This window comes from Meleagris gallopavo, chromosome 3 (assembly GCF_000146605.3).
Source record: "Meleagris gallopavo isolate NT-WF06-2002-E0010 breed Aviagen turkey brand Nicholas breeding stock chromosome 3, Turkey_5.1, whole genome shotgun sequence".
In the NCBI taxonomy this organism is placed as follows: domain Eukaryota; kingdom Metazoa; phylum Chordata; class Aves; order Galliformes; family Phasianidae; genus Meleagris; species Meleagris gallopavo.
The window spans coordinates 8,036,559-8,054,694 of NC_015013.2; the positions used below are offsets into that span (position 1 = coordinate 8,036,559).

The 18,136-nt window shown below is 39.6% G+C and overlaps 1 long non-coding RNA gene across 2 annotated transcripts in view; it reads right to left on the bottom strand.

Annotated features, from left to right (window-relative positions):
- The window catches only part of LOC104910097, a 122,454-nt gene that overhangs the window by 75,869 nt on the left and 28,449 nt on the right, over nucleotides 1-18,136 (bottom strand). For both annotated transcript variants that reach the window (XR_004159129.1, XR_002112955.2), the window contains exons 3-4: nucleotides 3,602-3,701; nucleotides 1,110-1,270 (exon numbers count right to left, since the gene is read on the bottom strand). This is a non-coding gene — a long non-coding RNA (uncharacterized LOC104910097). The remainder of the gene's footprint in view (nucleotides 1-1,109; nucleotides 1,271-3,601; nucleotides 3,702-18,136) is intronic.

An 18,136-nucleotide genomic window follows, 5' to 3' on the forward strand; every position in this document is an offset into this window, starting at 1 on the left:
TACTCAATGCACATTCACTGTAAGTGTTCTCAAATTGAACTGTTGAACTTCTTCTCTTAGCCTCAGCCTCTGATCCAAACTAATCACGGCCTTTCATTTTTTGGCCCTAAAATCTGAACAGAGAATTGATGTAACCATCTATCAGCTATTCAAGATGAATACAGGGACATTTTGTTTTCTTCTCCTTTCTCTAGATTTATTATGGTGAGAAGCATTCTTTATTTACCCTTGAGATGAGCACAAAGAGCCTCCCTAAGGGAAGGAAGAACTTCCTAATGTGAAAATAAACTACTAGAAAATACAGTCCTGGCCCATTTATAAAAAGAGATGCAGCATGGAAGAAACGGTAAGAGAATACTTTTTCTTTGGTAAGTATCCTTGATATCTATCCTTTGATCTCATTGTACTACCCCAACTTCTCTGTAATCTGCTTGTGGCATTTAACAGCTTCCTTAAGCACAGGTGCATGCATGCATTTATACACACTCAGCAGCAAGATATTCCTGACTAACATGTAATTAGTTTATTCATAACCATAATCTAAATTGTTGTTCTTCAAACCACTGGATAATATAGAAATCTGATAAAAACATACACACAAATCAGAAATTACTGCTAAATACTTGGTCTACTTAACTGAAGCAACCTCCAGAGCACTGTAAGACAACCTGTACTGAAGGTAAAGATGCCAGAAAGGTTGAAGTATACATATACCATGTCATATAGTCCTACTGCTACAGTAACTATGGTAATTCCACATATGTAAAGCATATAGAGCTATTCAGCTATTCAGCTAGAGATATCTGAGAGGTACCTACTCCAAGGTAAATTAAAAAACTCAATTCCATCAATTGCATGGACTGTGTTTTCACTGACTGCAATGGGAAAATAATTCTGTTATTTTATGAATTTATGCATAAGTATCTACACATACACTACATCTCCAAAAACCTCATCTAGGGGGGTTTAACCTGGGGCCAAATTGGCCAAATTCAATTCCGAATGGCAATACATCACTTATTTGAGGAACTTTCCATGGAAGATGACTTGTTGAGCCAAACGATTGTTAATGTCCAGATATGTAAAGTGAACAAAACCTCTGGACTCACCAGCAGATGATGTGCTGCAGGTGCTGGATGCACCGGTCCAAGAGGAGTAAACGGTCGAAGTTGCTCACTGGTGGACTGGACTGGTAAACAGGCACTCACGTGAGTGATTACTTAAAGCAAAGTTCTTCAGCATTTCCTCAGTTGGTGTGTCAGGTAATATTCTGGTCAAAAAAAGAGTTACTAGTCAATTATGGATCACTTCAGGTGCATGTGTTTGTGGGAACACAACACTTGGTGCTCAGGTGCAGTGAAAGAACTCGCTGAATTTCTAGAGGCAGCCCCAAGGAGATAACTTTTACCTTCACAGTGCACCTCAAAATGATACTGCATGAGACAGGGCTCAGCAGTAAAGCAGCACAACAGTGCATTTGGCCCTGTGATAAATGAACACAGCAGTTCTGCACCTTGCTCACTGCTGCAGCTAGACCTCCTGCAGTGGTCCCAAGAGGAGGCTGAGGCTCCTGAACTGTGCTTTCAACAGCTGCCATCCCTCCAAAGCACCAGCACTGATACCTAAGCAATCCGGGGATAACTAAATCTAGAAGCCTACAGATAAAGAGCAAAAGATGGATATGGATTTGAATTAACTGGTTCCTCCTATTCCCTTCCCTGCCAATCCCCTTCTTGCAAGAGAAAAAGTTGTCAGTCTATGGTAATTACAACGCCCACATCCCTATTATCATAAGGAAAGAAAAAAAAGCAAAGTGGATGCCCTTCATGTGCCCTTCTCAGGTCTTCTTTCTACATACTTTCCCACTGCTCCTCCAATCATAATGGGCCAGAGTCAATCTGTTTCCTCTCCTGATGACACTGTGGCAGACCTCCACAGGCACTGCCTGCAGGAGCGTTCTCTCTGACAACGGAGAGCCAGCCTGCAACAGTTCTATTCATAGAGCAAGAGAGAGAAATCTTCTCATGATTGGAGGCTCCTAGGTGAGCAACTACAATAACTGATCCAAATGTTTCCCTTGTATTATATGATCAGTGAGAATGTGTGTTTTCATTTGCATTTTCACCCTTTGGTTTTCTGCATCTGGTAAATACCGGCAAAGTAAATGTTAAGGTGTCAGCTATCTCTTCTAGAAAGTGATTGACAGTCCCTAAGTGCTCTGGGCTTTTTATAACCAATGTGAGTGACAGCTTTTAAGTGGAAGCAGTTCGTGCAAGTTTCAACCATTGGTTGTCTGCACGAATAACGTAGAATATTGGCTTTTCTTGTATCTATCTAATGGTATTTCCTTCTGCGTTGGCAGCAGCTCTAAACTTTAAGTTGTTACAGGGGAAAAAATGTCTGTATTCTCTGCTCTGCACTTTTCTAAAGCCCTCAGTCCAACAAAAGGAAAAGTAAACTCATGCCTGTGATATAAGTTTCTATAGTTCAAAGCAGCACAGCAGCAAACAAATCATTTCTCTTCACATCAGGCCTGGCTAAAGGACAACATTGCCCAGTACAGTAACATTTCTATGTAACCATTTTCAAACAGTCTCCACCAAAAGTTTTCAAGAAATCCAAGCGTAATTATTATCCCACCTATGTATCCATCAAAGCAGTTATCAACCATGCTGCTGAGCCCAGTATCTCTCATCTTGTCCTCGTATCAACTGGGAGAAACATGCGCATGTATATTATACATAAAATCCAAGATAAACATCAGATATGCACATGCTACTTCCAATAAATGAAACCAAATTGGCATCATCATTTAGAGTTTTGCATTTCAAATCCACACACAGGTGAAAGACAAAAAAGCATATTTAGTGCACAAACAACTGTTAATCTAAATGCATCTACTCTAAATTGCAACAGACAAGTAATTTAAGCATTGTTCGTAAGCCTGTTTCAACAGCGTGTGCTATTGGACTCAAAATGAGCATTTCTGTCCCCAGTGCTTTTCTCCCCCAGGTAACACAGCCCTGTGGCTAAGGTGAATGTTATGGGATACGCAGCATGATAAAAAGAGAGCCTTGCTCTTTGGTTTGTTCCCCAGGAATTTCTCACTAAGCTGAACATCAGCCTAGAAATAACCTCAGGTGCTCAGGGAGGCAAAGCTGTAAAGTCATTAAAAATGGCTGCTAGAACACCATTCAGATTTTATATTGCCATCGTGGAGTAATTATTAGGATACAGAACAAACCTTTCTGAATCCATAAATAACAGATTGCTGTTAGTGGAGGACATTTATTTAGTCCCCTATGAAAAAGAAACCAGTTGAACGTTAAATAATAACCCACCTCACTTGCTTTGTTTTTATATTTACCTTTTCTTGCTCAGTTATGTGACTTCAACAATTTATGCTTTAAAAACATATATACATTAAAAAAAAATGTAAATAGTGATCATTTGTTAACTGTGCAATGTAATCAGAGAGTAATACAACTTCTTTTCAGCTTCTCATTTTTCTCAACTTTAATGCAGTTGTGTAAGATTTTCCCCTCTCCAGAGGGACGGGCAATAATCAGGTTAGGTGGATATCTTTATGAATGACGCTGACCTTAAAGTTCACTTCATTTTTCTCTTCTATCCTTCCCAGCTCTTCTGAAGTTCTTTCTTCTGATTCATTTTCTAAAGCTGAATATCCCTAAAAAGAGAAGCTGGACACAGATAAATCATTTCACCTCAAAATTTATCCATGTGAAAAATAAACAAATCACTTGCCAGCAGATGTTAGAAAATTACTTTAATCTTTAGTACCAGGTGAGTTCATTCATCTTCTTTCAGGAGGGAAGGGAAGGGAAGGGGAGGGAAGGGAAATAATCTTAAAATAGTACCCAGAAAAAAGATAAGAAAAGAACCAGGATACTACTTTTGCGTCTTTAAAGGAAAATAAATGAATTCACTTAACCCTGCTGAGAGAAATATTTCTCCAGGTTTTAGAGAGGAGTGCATTATTTACATTGCACTTGGGTACTATTAACAGTTAAAATATTTTTTGTATTTTCTTTGAGTAATTGATTTGAACACATGCAGTATCACTGATTAAGTGCAATCTACCTCCCGGAAAAAGTTTTCTTCTTATGTGTGTATTTTAAGACTAAAAGTTATGCTCCAAACAGAGCTAAGGAAAGTTCTACAGAGCTACAAGATGCTCTCCTGAGTTTTCAAAACTTCATTCTCCCCTCAGATGAGCAAGAGTAAAAAGTGAAAGAAAGTAGTTAAAAAAAAATTACCCATGAAAATTAAGGCACCTATACTAAGCAACATGAATTCAGGATACCTTCAATTTTAAATTCCTTCCTTCTCAAATTATTCACCTCAGCACTAACATTCACCACCTGCATTTTTAGAGGCTAGAAACCATCATGAGGTTTGCACAATATGCATTTGCTATCGTAACATATTCATATATTTTACTTGCTGTATTGGAAAAGATCTAGCTAAAGATGTTTTATTTCAGAACATTTCACTTGGCATCTGCTGGACACATTGGATGCTACCAAGGTTAGCTATGCAGGAGTTTTCTCTGACTCTAAAATCTGTTCCAAGGGAATAATAGTAAAATGAGGACTACAGCATTTGTGAAGGGCATACAGTGATTATAATGCAAACAGCAAATAAGATGCTGTTCTGAGTCTGCTTCACTATCCATCTACACAACTCTCAAAGAGGCCCTGAGAAATTCATCACGTGAAAACAAAAAGATAGGGATAGTTCTAGATTTTCACAACTTTAACTTAACGCAGCAGAACTGCAATTACAGAAAAGCTAATGGGTCAGTAGCAAAATACGAACCATGAAATGGGAGAGAATGATGCTTTGCAAGTTCAGCAATGCGGCTTCTAAACTTGGGACTCTTGTCCAGTCCATCAGCATACAATGAAGCAGCACAACAAGCTCTAAAGTCCTTGTTAAGTAAAGAGTATGCAAAGAAATACGGTATATGTGAACGTGAAGTAAAGAGATCCAGGCCTGGGTTGTTCTGTGGCCATGTATTACTGCACAAGGTGGTTCCCTACAGTCTACAAGATGTGACTTCAGAGGAACATAGGTTTGTATAACAAGCATACATCATACTGCTTTAATTTTAGACAAAGCACATCCCATTTTAGTTTTTACATTTTTGTTTGTTTTGAGGTTTTTGTTTGTGCTTGTTTTTTGATAACTAAATCCCTTTCATTCTTCAGACTGAGCTTTATGTGGTGCAATGCATAAAGCAGGCAGATCAGATTGGTTCCTATACATGCTGGTGACAAAGCTGCTTTCATGTCTTACTGTGTTGATTTTTTTTTTTTGCATAAAGATCTGTTGACTGTGTTGTTGATAGATGGTAATGTTTCTGCACATCAGTGGAGTTATGTAAAGGCTATGTGTCCTCCCTGACTCAGCTAGGAATGCGTTGGTAGGACTGGAAAGAGTTGGGCCCTTCTGCATTGCTCAGGAGTGATGGAACTACAGGAAGAACTGGCAGTGCCTCAGAGACATAGTGCTTGCAGAGAGAGTTAGGGCTAACCTTTCTTTGGTGAAGGCCTGGTGACGTGCATACGGTGTAGCAATAATTTTATGTTGACATGGGATGACTCAGAAACTTCAGTAATGGACACTGGTAATCTACAGCCTAAACAGGAAAGATGATTCCTTTGCAGCCAGCTACGTTATGTAAAAGAAAGAGAAAATAAATATGTAATTTAAGAAGGTAATTGAAAACTCGGATTTCAAACTACTGATTTTGAAAACGTTCCTGCTTCCCTATTCTCTTCTGCTTTACATATCCCATATCTGTCATCTCTGTGAAAAAGGAAATAGGCATAAAAAATTCCTATCCTTTGGGAAAAATTGAGTTAGCATAATGCAATATTCTCTAGTTAGCCATCAACAGCTATAACAACCCCTTAGATCTAACAGTTTCCTGATGTACTTTTTGAGAGAATATTTCATGAGATGACATATGCTAATGATGGTTCTAGAGGCCCTGAGCATACGTATTGAGGTCTTCAATCTTAGATAAGATGTAAGCTCTGTTGCATTTTGACACATCCAAGAATTATATACTGTTAAACCCCAGAAACTGAATGCAGGGATTAATGTAGGTCCAAGAAGTCCCTGTAGACTTACATTTTCTTTACAGTGCATCTCTCCATTGAAGACAGCGTTGTTGGTTTTTGGTTTATTTTAAGGAAAATTCCTGGGGAGCTCTCAGTCCTCAGCTGGTGTGAATAAATAAGACTAGTTCCACACTTCTGAGCTACAGTTCAAGGAGGCCTTCGGGAGACATAGAAGTTCCACTGCATCTGGCAGTACAACTTGCATCCTCAAATTTGCCTTCAAAGCTCTAAATGCTAGGAGCAAGCTTTTGTCAATGTATCAGTCCTGTTGTTAGTCATCCACAGTGGTTTACCTAAGGATATGGAAAATGCCTCATTTGTCAGTGGGGATCTGTGTTGCCAGAAGCTAGCTTCCATTTCCCAGGTACCCAAAGCAGCTCTAGTAGAAGACGTCAGAATCTTCTAATTTCTGACAAAGTAAATGATAGGTGCAAAGCAGGAAGCATATTTAAGCAGAGTACCAAAGCAGAAGGATAAGAACAGAAACAGTAGAATTGGACAGAGTTAACAGATCATATCTAAGACTGCAAGAAAAGAATCACATGCTGTTCTGGATTAGCAGAAAGACCACAGTCTCACTATTTAAAAGGACAAGGAAAATTTGGTTCGGAACAAATGTAAGTGAATTTGGTAACAGAAAACATCTCCTCGGCCATTGGTACAGGAAGAAAGAAATGCTAAGTGAAAAGACCATTTTCGGATAGACAAACTCTAAACTTACATTTAGAAGCTAAGAAAAGGAAGCATTTTGGTCTCAGTTTAATGCTGTCCCTGTGGCAGCCCCATTTGTTTATTTTGCAGTGAACCTTCCAACACCCCCTTTGCACAAATCATCTGGCCTCCAAACTCTCGGGCACTGTCCTCCCTTCAACCACAACTTGCTGGCTCCTTCACAAAGCACTGGGCCTATTATATTCCAGCTTGCTTGTCATAGGGCCTAACAAGCTATTTCAATAGCTTCCTCACACTTGTGAGCTAGCGAGCTTTTAATGCTTCTTCACCCTTACTTAAAAGAGACTGCTATTGGAAAACCTAATATATTCAATATGACAGGGCAGGGTTTACAAATCTAGTTGTCTGGTTTCTATTGACATTTAAAAACAATGTTAGTGACAAAAATGTAATTATTCCTAAATGATGGAAGCAAGGAGCCAGGCGTACTGAATGAACTTGTTTTGAACCTCTATTCATTTCACTTCAGATTTTGGCAGAGGTTTTTGCTGGTTTCTATTTTATCCTAACCAGTTTATCCATGTTCCAGACTTTATGTTCTGCGGCTGTCAAGCTTTTCTGTGGAATTCACCCATTGCCACAGAACTGTACTGGAGAAATCCGGCATGCATCTGAAAAATAAGACAATTGTCTTGTTCTCACATGTACAGATCAAATTGAGAACATGCACTGAGCGTATGCTGACAGAGTGCTCTCTCCATCATTTTTCAGGCTGCCTTAAATTGCAGTTTTGAAAGGTGTGAACTACCTCATTTATCTCAGTTGGGGATGGAAGGATTCCCCTGTTCCAATCTGTAGAATCTGCTGATTTGTTCTGTGCCATAGAAATTCAGCATTTTTGCTACTAAATTCCCAGCCTTACTGCAAGCTAGTACTTTGCTTCCTTCCTCCAAGTTTTGCTGGAACTCATTTTAAATGTTTGGCAATCTGCTCTGGGCAACTCTGAGCAGTAGGGCTGGACTGGGCCATTTCTAGTGGTCCCTTCCAATCTCTGCCATTGTGTGACAGAATTTCTCCATGGAAGGAGATGATTGCTCTATCATAGCATTTGCTCTTCCTCCACTGTTCCATGGACACCTCCAACAAACACGTAGGGACTTAATTAATGCATACAGGTCAGCTTACCAGTTAATACACTGCTGTATGCAGGTGGGAAATGATACAGCAGCAAGGCCCTATGAAACCATTAAAAACACTCTCCTATCTATATGAAATGCTGCTAACATCTGTCTGGCTAGGAGTCAACTGAGTAGAACTGCCATGATGAAAATCTGCCATCCCTACAGCCTCAAAGCTGCGTTTTGATGCAGGATGACTCAACATAGAAAGCTTAGACGATCCTTGCAGATGCTGGACCAGTGACGTGTTGGCAAAGACTCTTGCCACAGAGAAGGTCCACAAACAGCTATCTTGACTGAATTAATTTCTCCTTCTTCATACTTCACAATAAGACAAGAATTCTGAGACTTGTATAACCACAACATAAGACACTTCTGCCCACTTTCAGCTCCACACCACCTACTCACAAGATATTTCTTCTACCATGTTTATGTTTTGCCTCAAACTCAGGTGGGATTCGTCTTGGATAGATTCAGACAACTAAAACTTATAAGCTTAAACATCAGCTATTCAGCTGGGATCCTCTTACAATGAATCAATGAAACAGAGATCCCATAAGAACAGACTTCATTTTCTAAGACAAGTATTTGAGACAGGTGGAATACAAAGAACTCTAGATAGATTTGTTGTTCTCCATTGGCACTGAAAGAAACTGGATATGGAACTTTCAGGTATCAAAATGTGTTTAAGAGGCATTCTGGTGAGATTACAGATTTTTTTGGAACTTCCTATGCTGGGGGCTCACCTCGTCTGTGTCTTCCCTTGCTGCTGTGGTACAAATATGCATGGTATTATAAATGCAGTTATTTGTCACAATGAATGCTTTTAAGTTACCACGCAACACTTTTCTTCTAGAGTGAAACAATGCAAACTGAAAAGCATATTTGCAATTAAATGTTTTAGTCTATCTAAAAACAGCTCAAATGAGTGTTCCAGTATCTCCTTTTGGTTGTAGTTGGCAAAATGAAAGCAAAGGCTGGTCAGCACATTTTCCATCATAATCTAAGAACAAGCAGGGATGGATCACAAGGCACTTCATCAGTCAACACCACAAGCTTTAACGTGGACTAAAGGAAATTCAAGATAAGCTTCTTCAATAGCTGGAAGTGAACTTAAAAACAGATGGTTCAAAGCCATTAAGAAATGAAAGCTACCTGTGAGGTACTGTGACACTAGCAGCTCCCAAGCTGAATGAAACATGAAACTTGCTGAAAGAGTATGACACAGGTAGGAATCAAAAAGCTTATCACCTAATTTTGTCTCTTACACACTGGAATGACTCCAGTGTATCTTTTATACTCTTTGTGCCTTTGCTTCCACATCTGTAATTCAGATTATGTGTAGCCTGCAACAATTATCTCATGAGGATATAGGAAAGCTGAAACGCTTTTTGAGATCCAAGGAAAGGTTTGAGAATTACAGTTATAAAAAGCATGTGCAATTATTGCTAACACCGCCAAACAGTATCTCAGCTACAGGAAAGACGGCCCCAGACACGAGCCCTCAGAGCTGGACCTGAAGCAACGTGCTCTCGTGAAGCCTGGAATCTCTCTGCTTCCAGCAGTGTGCACAGACACCCTGCAGTACTAGGCTATTAATCAATGCCTAAAGGCAAAACAAAAAGCTGTGTTCGGACTTCACACAGCTGCAACTTCTTCCACCTAAACCCCAGAGGTCCGAAAATCTCTTTGATTTGTAAGAACAAGTGTTTCACAAGTAACTAATCCATAGAGGAGTAAGTGCAAGAGCATCAAAGTGTCCATAAACAGTCAATCGCTCAGCACAACTAGGTATTCAGCCTTTAAGAATGCAGCCTCACTGAGAAATTATGCACTGTGAACAAACCAGTCACCGAGTACAACAAAGGTGAGAAAAAGAAACACATCACTGAAACACTATTTTACATTCCCACCAGTTTAACTCTTATCTTCATAGAAAGACAGTATGAAAACTAAGGTACTTTGTTTATATACTTTGGTACCATAAAAAAAACCGCTTTAATATAAAACATGAAGCAATGTCCTTAAGCTAAATCAGGAGTCTCGTATCCTTAAAGACCGTGTTAAGTGTGAAGCTGTCAGTAGCATTAGTATTCACTAATGACAAGAGGAATTTTGTCCCATTTATAACAAGCTGTCATGCTTTCCCTATCTGTGAAAAGCCAGTGCAGCCAAGCCATGGGAAATATAAGAAAATTACTGGAATTAGCAGGGGTGTATACGTTTCTGGGTTTCTAGGAAGGCTGAAGTACGAGAATTTCACAGATGTGGGGACTTTTGACAGCGTTCCAATTGAAACAAACTTGCAACAAACCCTGCCGAGAGGTTCATTCAACAGGATGAGCTAACCAAGAAAACAGTCATTTCTGGCTAGTTGCATCAATATTAGCAGCAGCTGTGAACTCAGTAAACAGCTCTGTTTTCTGGTTGTCAAAGAGCTGCTAAAGCAGATGTGAAACTCATCAAAAATAGGTCACGAGCAGAGAACATGCAAGGGAATGCATCAATACCAGAGTGATCTGAAAATAAGTAATGCTGGATTATTTCAGTAGTGTTTATTACCCCCAAATTGTACCTAACACAGAACTGTAACCAATAACTCTTTAATGTGATTGCTATGATAGGACCTTCCTCACAGCACGCTGGGTGAATAAGGGCGCGGTGCTTTCAGCAGCTGAAGTACCAGAGAGAAGAAAAGGTGCTGAATTGCTCTCTGCTTTCTTTTGAATTACGTTTTCTGAGACAGGTTTTCATCCCTGTCCTTCTTTTCAAACTCAATAATCATCTCAGACTGAGGCATTGCAATAAGCCAAACATGGAATTTGCTGCAGCTTATTTTACCTTTGCCGCTACAAACAGATTATAAGTTCACTCTGTCTGATAGGCAACCCTCCAGCAACAGCCATTCCTCCATGGACAGGATTCGTGGCCAACACAGCAATTACCTTTCCCCCTCACGGCCCACAGGACCCACTTCCTCAGAATTCCCCCATATGGAAATTCACTTGGACCTACTTCTAGGACTCCTGCAGTATGTAAAACACTTAACTTCCTTTATTGTCAGGAACATAAAGGCAGAAGACTTAACTCTAAAGGAAGCAGGCTAAGAAAAAGAACATGCTTCGTCTACAACAGGACTAAACAAGGAACCTACACGTCCTGCTGTTGCTGCACCGAGCCTCCATGGCCATCCTTCACAGTGCAGGTGTGAGGCTGTCTTTGGCCAAATGCCTTCAACAAGCTGAGTCGAAGCCTCGTAGCCTGAAGCAGACTCAAGTACTTCCCCAGTCAGTCAGTTACCAGGCGAGGACAGACACTCTCTCCTCTGGTTGTTTCCACTTCCACTACAATAGCAGGCTTTACCTCTAACACCTAATGACATCATATAATCGAACACTAGTAAGAAGGAGCTAGTCAAATAGCAAGTTAATGTCAACTCATGTGCAGCTGGGAGAAAACGGGTCTTCAGGAAGCATTCAGAAAAAATACTCCTTCATTTGAGTAGCAGCAGCTCAAAATAAAGCATAAAAAATAGAAATGGTGAAGAGACTTCACTTTATTGATGTTCCAAACCAGCAATCAGGTTTCCAGAATTTCAGAATAGAGGGAAGGGAGAGGGGAAAAGAGTTCACATCCAACTTAAAAGAAATCCTATGACTTATTTCAGTTGGAAGCCTTTGTTGAGCCAGATGTACGTGCATTTTAGCACACATTTCCTATACCACAGAACCTAGGGTGAAACATGGTAGTTGATTACCATATTAAAATGGGTATCCAAACTTTCAATAATAATAATAATGATTAAATGACTATGTAAGGCTTTTTTTTTTTTTTAATAAACAAGGGGTTATATCCTATAGCAACAGATGTTGGTCTCGAATGTCCATTCATGATACTGCACTATGCTATTTAGAACTTGTTTCTAGAAAAGGAGACTGCAGAAGAAGGAGAGAAAAACATTACTGTCCTATGTGGACACAAAGGGATCACCTCATTCTTTCAGAAGAAATCAAGCCATGCACTTCCACAAACTTTTTGCCCAGAATGCTCCTGCCCTCTTCATGGGGCAGCACGTTAAACACACTTGGCTGCTGCTCGATGCTTTCATTGCTGGCGATGCTTTCATTGCAGGGATGCAGGGATGATACAAGTTTGTAAAGTAGTGTGGATTCAAGCTTTTGCTGACAAATTGTTTGAGAAGGCATTTTCTGTCCCTATAGGCTGCAGTGAAGAGCTAAGCTCTCATTTTAAAATCTGAGCAAATAGGTAGAGTGCGGGGAAATTAGACTGCAACTATTTCTGAAAGCCTAACACAAGTTCAGTTCATGCAAGACATACAGATGTTCCACATTTGCAGGATAAAGATGAAAATTCTCATCTTTGCGTTTTGCACTTGTCTATTTGGCTTACCAACTCTTTTGGCCTGAGTGAACTTTTATGTATATGAATTCTGACTGAATACAGCAAACTCATATGAATCCAAGTAGGAACACAGCACTGTCAGCTCTCGAGGTCTGGCTCAGAATTTGGGACTTTTGACACGTGAACTCTGCTTTCTCAGGTTGCTTTGAGATGTATTCAGGCTGGACTTGAACTCCGTGAGCCACTTCAACAGATTTTTATTTACTTCAGTGACAGAAATCCTTCCTCACAGATAACTCATCCTCTGTTAGTCATCAGATTCTCAGCTACAGTCAGACACTAAGTTGCCTTTTGTACTGCAATCTGTTGATAGACTGTTTAAACTGGCTTCCCCCAAATTTCCATTAGTTGCAGCACATTTTGAAAATTTGAAAAGGCTTATTTCAACTTGCCTGCAATGATCTCTGTATGTCTGGTAGGAAGCATAAGGAAGTGAATGACTAATCACATTCTTCCTAGTAATTGAGAAGTGTTGATGAATGCCAGGAAACATTGTAATAATTATTGAGGGGGAAAAAAAAGGGAAAAAAAAAAACAACGAGCAATACATTGGAAGCCTGACTGCTTTCAGTAGAAGCAAAATAATTACATCTTCTAATTAGACACTGCTTTTAAAAAGAAAAAAAGAATATCAACACACAATATACTTAATACACTGTCCATATGCATGTGGAAGAATCATAAGCTGAGTGCATACACCTATAGTAAAATCATTCATCATCACAGCAATCCCAGCAGCTTTCTCTCAAAATTGGTAATGAATGCAGAAATAAACATAGTCAAACCATTTGTCTCCAATACATGTCTTCCACTATCTCATTTACTAAGCAGCACTGCCCTTCAAGTTCTTTACTAGGAGAGGTGAGGTGCTGGAACAGGCTGCCCAGAGAGGTTGTGGCTGTCCCATCCCTGGAGTTGTTCAAGGCCAGGTTGGATGGGGCCCTGGGCAGCCTGGTCCAGTATTAGATATGGAAGTTGGTGGCCCTGCTGCAGGCAGGGAGGTTGGAGCTTCGTTATCCTTGAGATCCCTTCCAACCTGGGCCATTCTGTGATTCAAATGCTAATTTTGGTGCAGTAGAACAAAATTATGCTTCCACATTTCACCATCTTTCTGAAACACAGGGCTGTGTAAGGGACTGGCATCAGGTTGAGGGAGGTGATCCTTGTTCTCCATGCATCACTGGTGAGGCAGTATCTAAAATACTGCATCCAGCTCCTGGCTTCCCAGTACAAGAAAGATAAGGATTGTCTAGTATGAGTCCAGTGTAGGGTCACAAAAATGATAAAGTGTCTGAATATAGCCTCTCATCATAGAGATGCTGATAGAGGTGGGAATGTCCAGCCTGGAAAAGAGATGGCTCAGGTACTACCTTATCAATATTTATAAATACATGATCTGAAAGAATGAAGAGGGAGCCAGGCTCCTCTCAGTTGTGCCAATGGACAGGGCAATAGGCGCAAACTGAAATATAGACGGTTGCATCAGAACACAAGAAAACAATTTTTCTTTAAATATATATATATGTTATATTACATGTATAAAAATATATAAATATAACATATATCATATATATAAATTATGTGTGTGTGTGTGTGTGTGTGTGTGTGTGTGTACTGAGGGTGGTCAAAATCTGGGTTGCTGAGAGAAGTAGTGGAGTCTTCTTCCCTAGAGATACCCAGAATAAACTGGACATGGTCCTGGACAATCTGTTGGAGCTGGTCCTGCTTTGTGTGTGGATTAGACTACAAGATTGAGAAGTTCCTTCCAGCTTAACATTTGTGTAATCTTCCAATCCCATTTCAGAGTCAGAGATAAATTTCATCCCCATATTTTCTATAACTACTTGGCTTAATAGTTGTTCAAAGTCTCACGTCTAATGTAGATTACAGATTTTCATTACTTGGAACAAGTTCTTTTGTTGTTTTTGTTTTGTTTTGTTTTGTTTTTTAAAGTTTTGGAGAGCTAACAGAAATTGGGAAGTTGGAGTCTTAGAAGGAAATTTGAAATTTTCTTTGCAAACGCTCAAAACTTACTACTAGTTGTTGTTATCCTTCGTGATATCTGTGTTCCCGAATAGTGATAATATTAGAAAAAAAAAAAGCTGAGACATAGCAAAGCCATTCCAGAAGGTAAATAGTTCTCTGCTGTATTTAAAGCTTCTATCAGGACAACTAAGTTGTAACAAATACGTAACATTTCTCTACAAAAACCATGCAAAAGGAGAAAAATAAGAACGTATCAGGAGGGAGAATTATTACTATTCTTTTACTGTGATGTGCCATCAGTTGATAATCTCACACTCTATAAAGTTCAGTATATTCAACAGCATTGCCCAGAGAACTGAAGCCTATCAAAATTAAAACCAAATAAAATTTAATACATGATGAGATTATCTCAGGGTTCACCTTTAGGGGCAGAACACCAAGAGACCATCTAACTAAGGCTGTTGAAAGATGAGCAGCTTGACATATCCGTAGGTAGTCACAACACAAGTCAGAGTGTAACAGGGTTAAGTATACAGTAAGCAATTAGAGCACCTGCTGTCATTTCAGAAATGGAGAACAGACAAGGTTGAAAAGAAAAACCATTTCTAACTGGAAAATATAAGTTCATGCTAATGCATTCAAAGTTATACACTAAGAAATCATTCAGAGTTATAACAAACTAACTATGTCATATCAGAATAAGGTACTTAAAGCTTGCAAAAGCAGTTTAAAAATATTTACTGAGATAGCAATGAGGTCCTTCTCAGAGAATTTGAAAAATTCTGTTTTTTAAAATGAAAACATCCATGGGCTGCTCACACCTATTATAAAAACATTACTGATGAAATTAAAGAGAAATGAGTGGCTAGGATGCTAGTTTGATATTTGAGACTGCTCTCTGCTCATCTAAAGCTCTTCTATACAGATGATCTAGTCTTTGGGTAACTTTCACACTCATAATCTGTGCTTAGCAGATCTATCACGTTAACAACTGATAATGTGACGTTAACAACTGTCAGGTTTGCCAAGGCTCAGTATGCAACCTGACTTTGAACACTTCCAATGATGGGGCATCCACAGCTTCTCTAGGCAACCAGTTCCAGTGTCTCACAACCTCAGCATGAAAAATTTATTCTTTATATCCAGTCTAAATCTATCCTCCTCACTTTAAAGCCATTGCCTCTTTTCCTGTCACTTCAGGCCCTGGAAGAGGTCCCCAACTGACAGAGCAATGTGTGTGACTTAGATGAACAGGGAGGGAACAGCAGAAAGTTGAAAGAGCCTGTAGGAGTACAACAAAATAGGAAAAAGTTATCAAAGATAAGAAACATCTTCTCTGCCTTCACCATCTTGCTTCCCTTGGATCCCCCACAACCTCTCTCAGATGTGGTCATGGGAAGTCTCCACAGCATAGGAAAAAACAGTGGGGTACAAAAAAAGATAACAGCCACCAGAAAATACATGAACATTTACAGCAACTGTGTAGACTCCCTTCTTTCCCATTCTTCCCCTGAGCAGTATTATTTATCTAAAGCAGCACTTTTATATAGCAAGTTCTATGCAAGTTCTTCAAAACACAAAAGTAATAACAAGCCATTTCCCTGGTGCAGCTTAAATAAGTTATTTGCTTAAATAAGTTACTAAAACTCAGAATGAAGCACAAGGTAAAGGATGTTACACAATGATAATGTAACAGGCAGATATGTTGCTAAACTAGAACCAAAAAAAGCTGCACATAAAATTGAAGATTAAATGTTGTGCCTGGTGGGCTGCATACCAATATGCCAACAGAAAAAAGAAATAACTACAGAAACAGCTAGGATGCTAAAAAAGTCGACACAGGGCTTAATATGTGGCAAGAGGACAAGCTAAACGAAACACTAAGAGGCATACAGATATATCAAATCTAGCTTAGAGGAAAAAGTAGTGAAGTTCTGAACATGAAGAGCAGCCTGAAGGGTACTCTACAGTTATTCAGTCAAAGACAATCAGAGATGCTGCCTGCACCCTCTTGTGTAAGACTTATTTCAGGCTCACAGATCTCATTCTACAGTCCCATCCTACAGACCAGAACAGCAGGGACAACAGAAGTGGCAGAAACAGCCTAAAATGCCAGCATAAAACCCATAGCTGAAGCACAATTACAACGTAAGTGCTTGTTCCTGTGTGATCTCTTAAGTGCATGTGGAGACAATTGTGCATGTCAATTTGTGCCATGTCTGCTGTAATGTTCACACAACCATAAAACTCAGAAGAAAACATACCAATTACACACTGTGAGGACAGCTCATAGAAGTCTACTTTCAAATGTTCTGTGAAACTTTTAACTCAATCTGGGAGCTGTATGTTGGGCTGCAACTATCTGCCTATCTCTTATTTTCTCTGGTTTCAGAAGAAGTGATGGATTATCATTCATAGCAAGCAACAGGACTGGAAGGAATGGCCTCAAGTTGTACCAGGGGAAATTCAGGTTGGATGTTAGGAAGTGCTACTTCTCTGAGAGAGTGGTCAGGCATTGGAACGGGCTGCCTGGGGAGGTGTTGGAGTCACTGTCCCTGGAGGTGTTGAAGAAACGTTTAGATGTTGTACTGAGGGACATGGTTTAGTGGGAATTATTGGTGATAGGTGAACGACTGCACTGGATGATCTTACAGGTCTTTTCCAGCCTTGGTGATTCTATGATCTGTGGGCTTCCCCTTCCAGGCACTGGCATGTCAACAGATTTGCAGACTAGTTGTTCAGTCTATAAAAAATAGCAGCAATGCCTTGTCAGACCATCCTGAATTCCAATTACAACCCAATTAATTCCCCATGCACTGCTCCTCTGCAAGGCAAGGCAGACCTTCAGGGCAGGCACATCAAGAAGAAATGTGCTGATGTGAGCAACAGAGCTTTCTGCCATTCAAAACATACAAGTGCCATGTGAACAGTACACACTGTTGTAAGCTTTGCTGTGAGAAATCTTTTTGAAAATTAAATCAGTGTAGAAGGAAAAAAATGCATGTATCAAGATTTTTTTATTTTTTTATACTAAAGACTAATTGCACAGTGAAAGCCCTACTCAAGCCCTAAGCAACACTTTGCAGCACGAGGGATATAGATTCACTTTAATTTTATTAGGATAGTTACTTGAAATAAGGTGACTGAGGAACAGGTTTCATCTAGGGATAAAAGCTCTGCTATTTTTCCTCCAATCTAAAGCGTTGCTGTAAGGATGCCAGCCTGAAAGAACTAAGCTATAATAAATGTAGCAAAGCTCCCAATGATTTCATAAGCATGTGCTGCAGGCATTCAGAGGAGATATAATCATTACGTGCCATGGTGGCAACTGTGTGGTACTGTATCCACTGTGGTGAGGCAAACTACGAAGCATGTAGATGAATTAGAAGGAATACAAAAAGGGGCAGTGAGGCTGAAAGGGTTTAGAAAACAATAATAAAAAGGGAAGGTTAAAACAATGGTTTGTTTAGTCAGAAAGAAGTGAGGAGAGGTATGTTCCCAAGAAACAGAAGGGGTTTTTGGTGGCTTTTTGAATAAAGTGAAGATTTTGCAACTTTCTTTATTCATGTAGTACCATTAACGTGGTCTGTGGATTTAGTTCATTATCCAGGGAAAAACCTTTCCAGCAGTAGGTGTAATTACACAGAACGGGCTACTCAGAGGGTCCTGGCATCCTTCTCATCGGAGAGTTTTTAAGTTAGAAAAGAAAGACAGAATGAAAGAAAGATG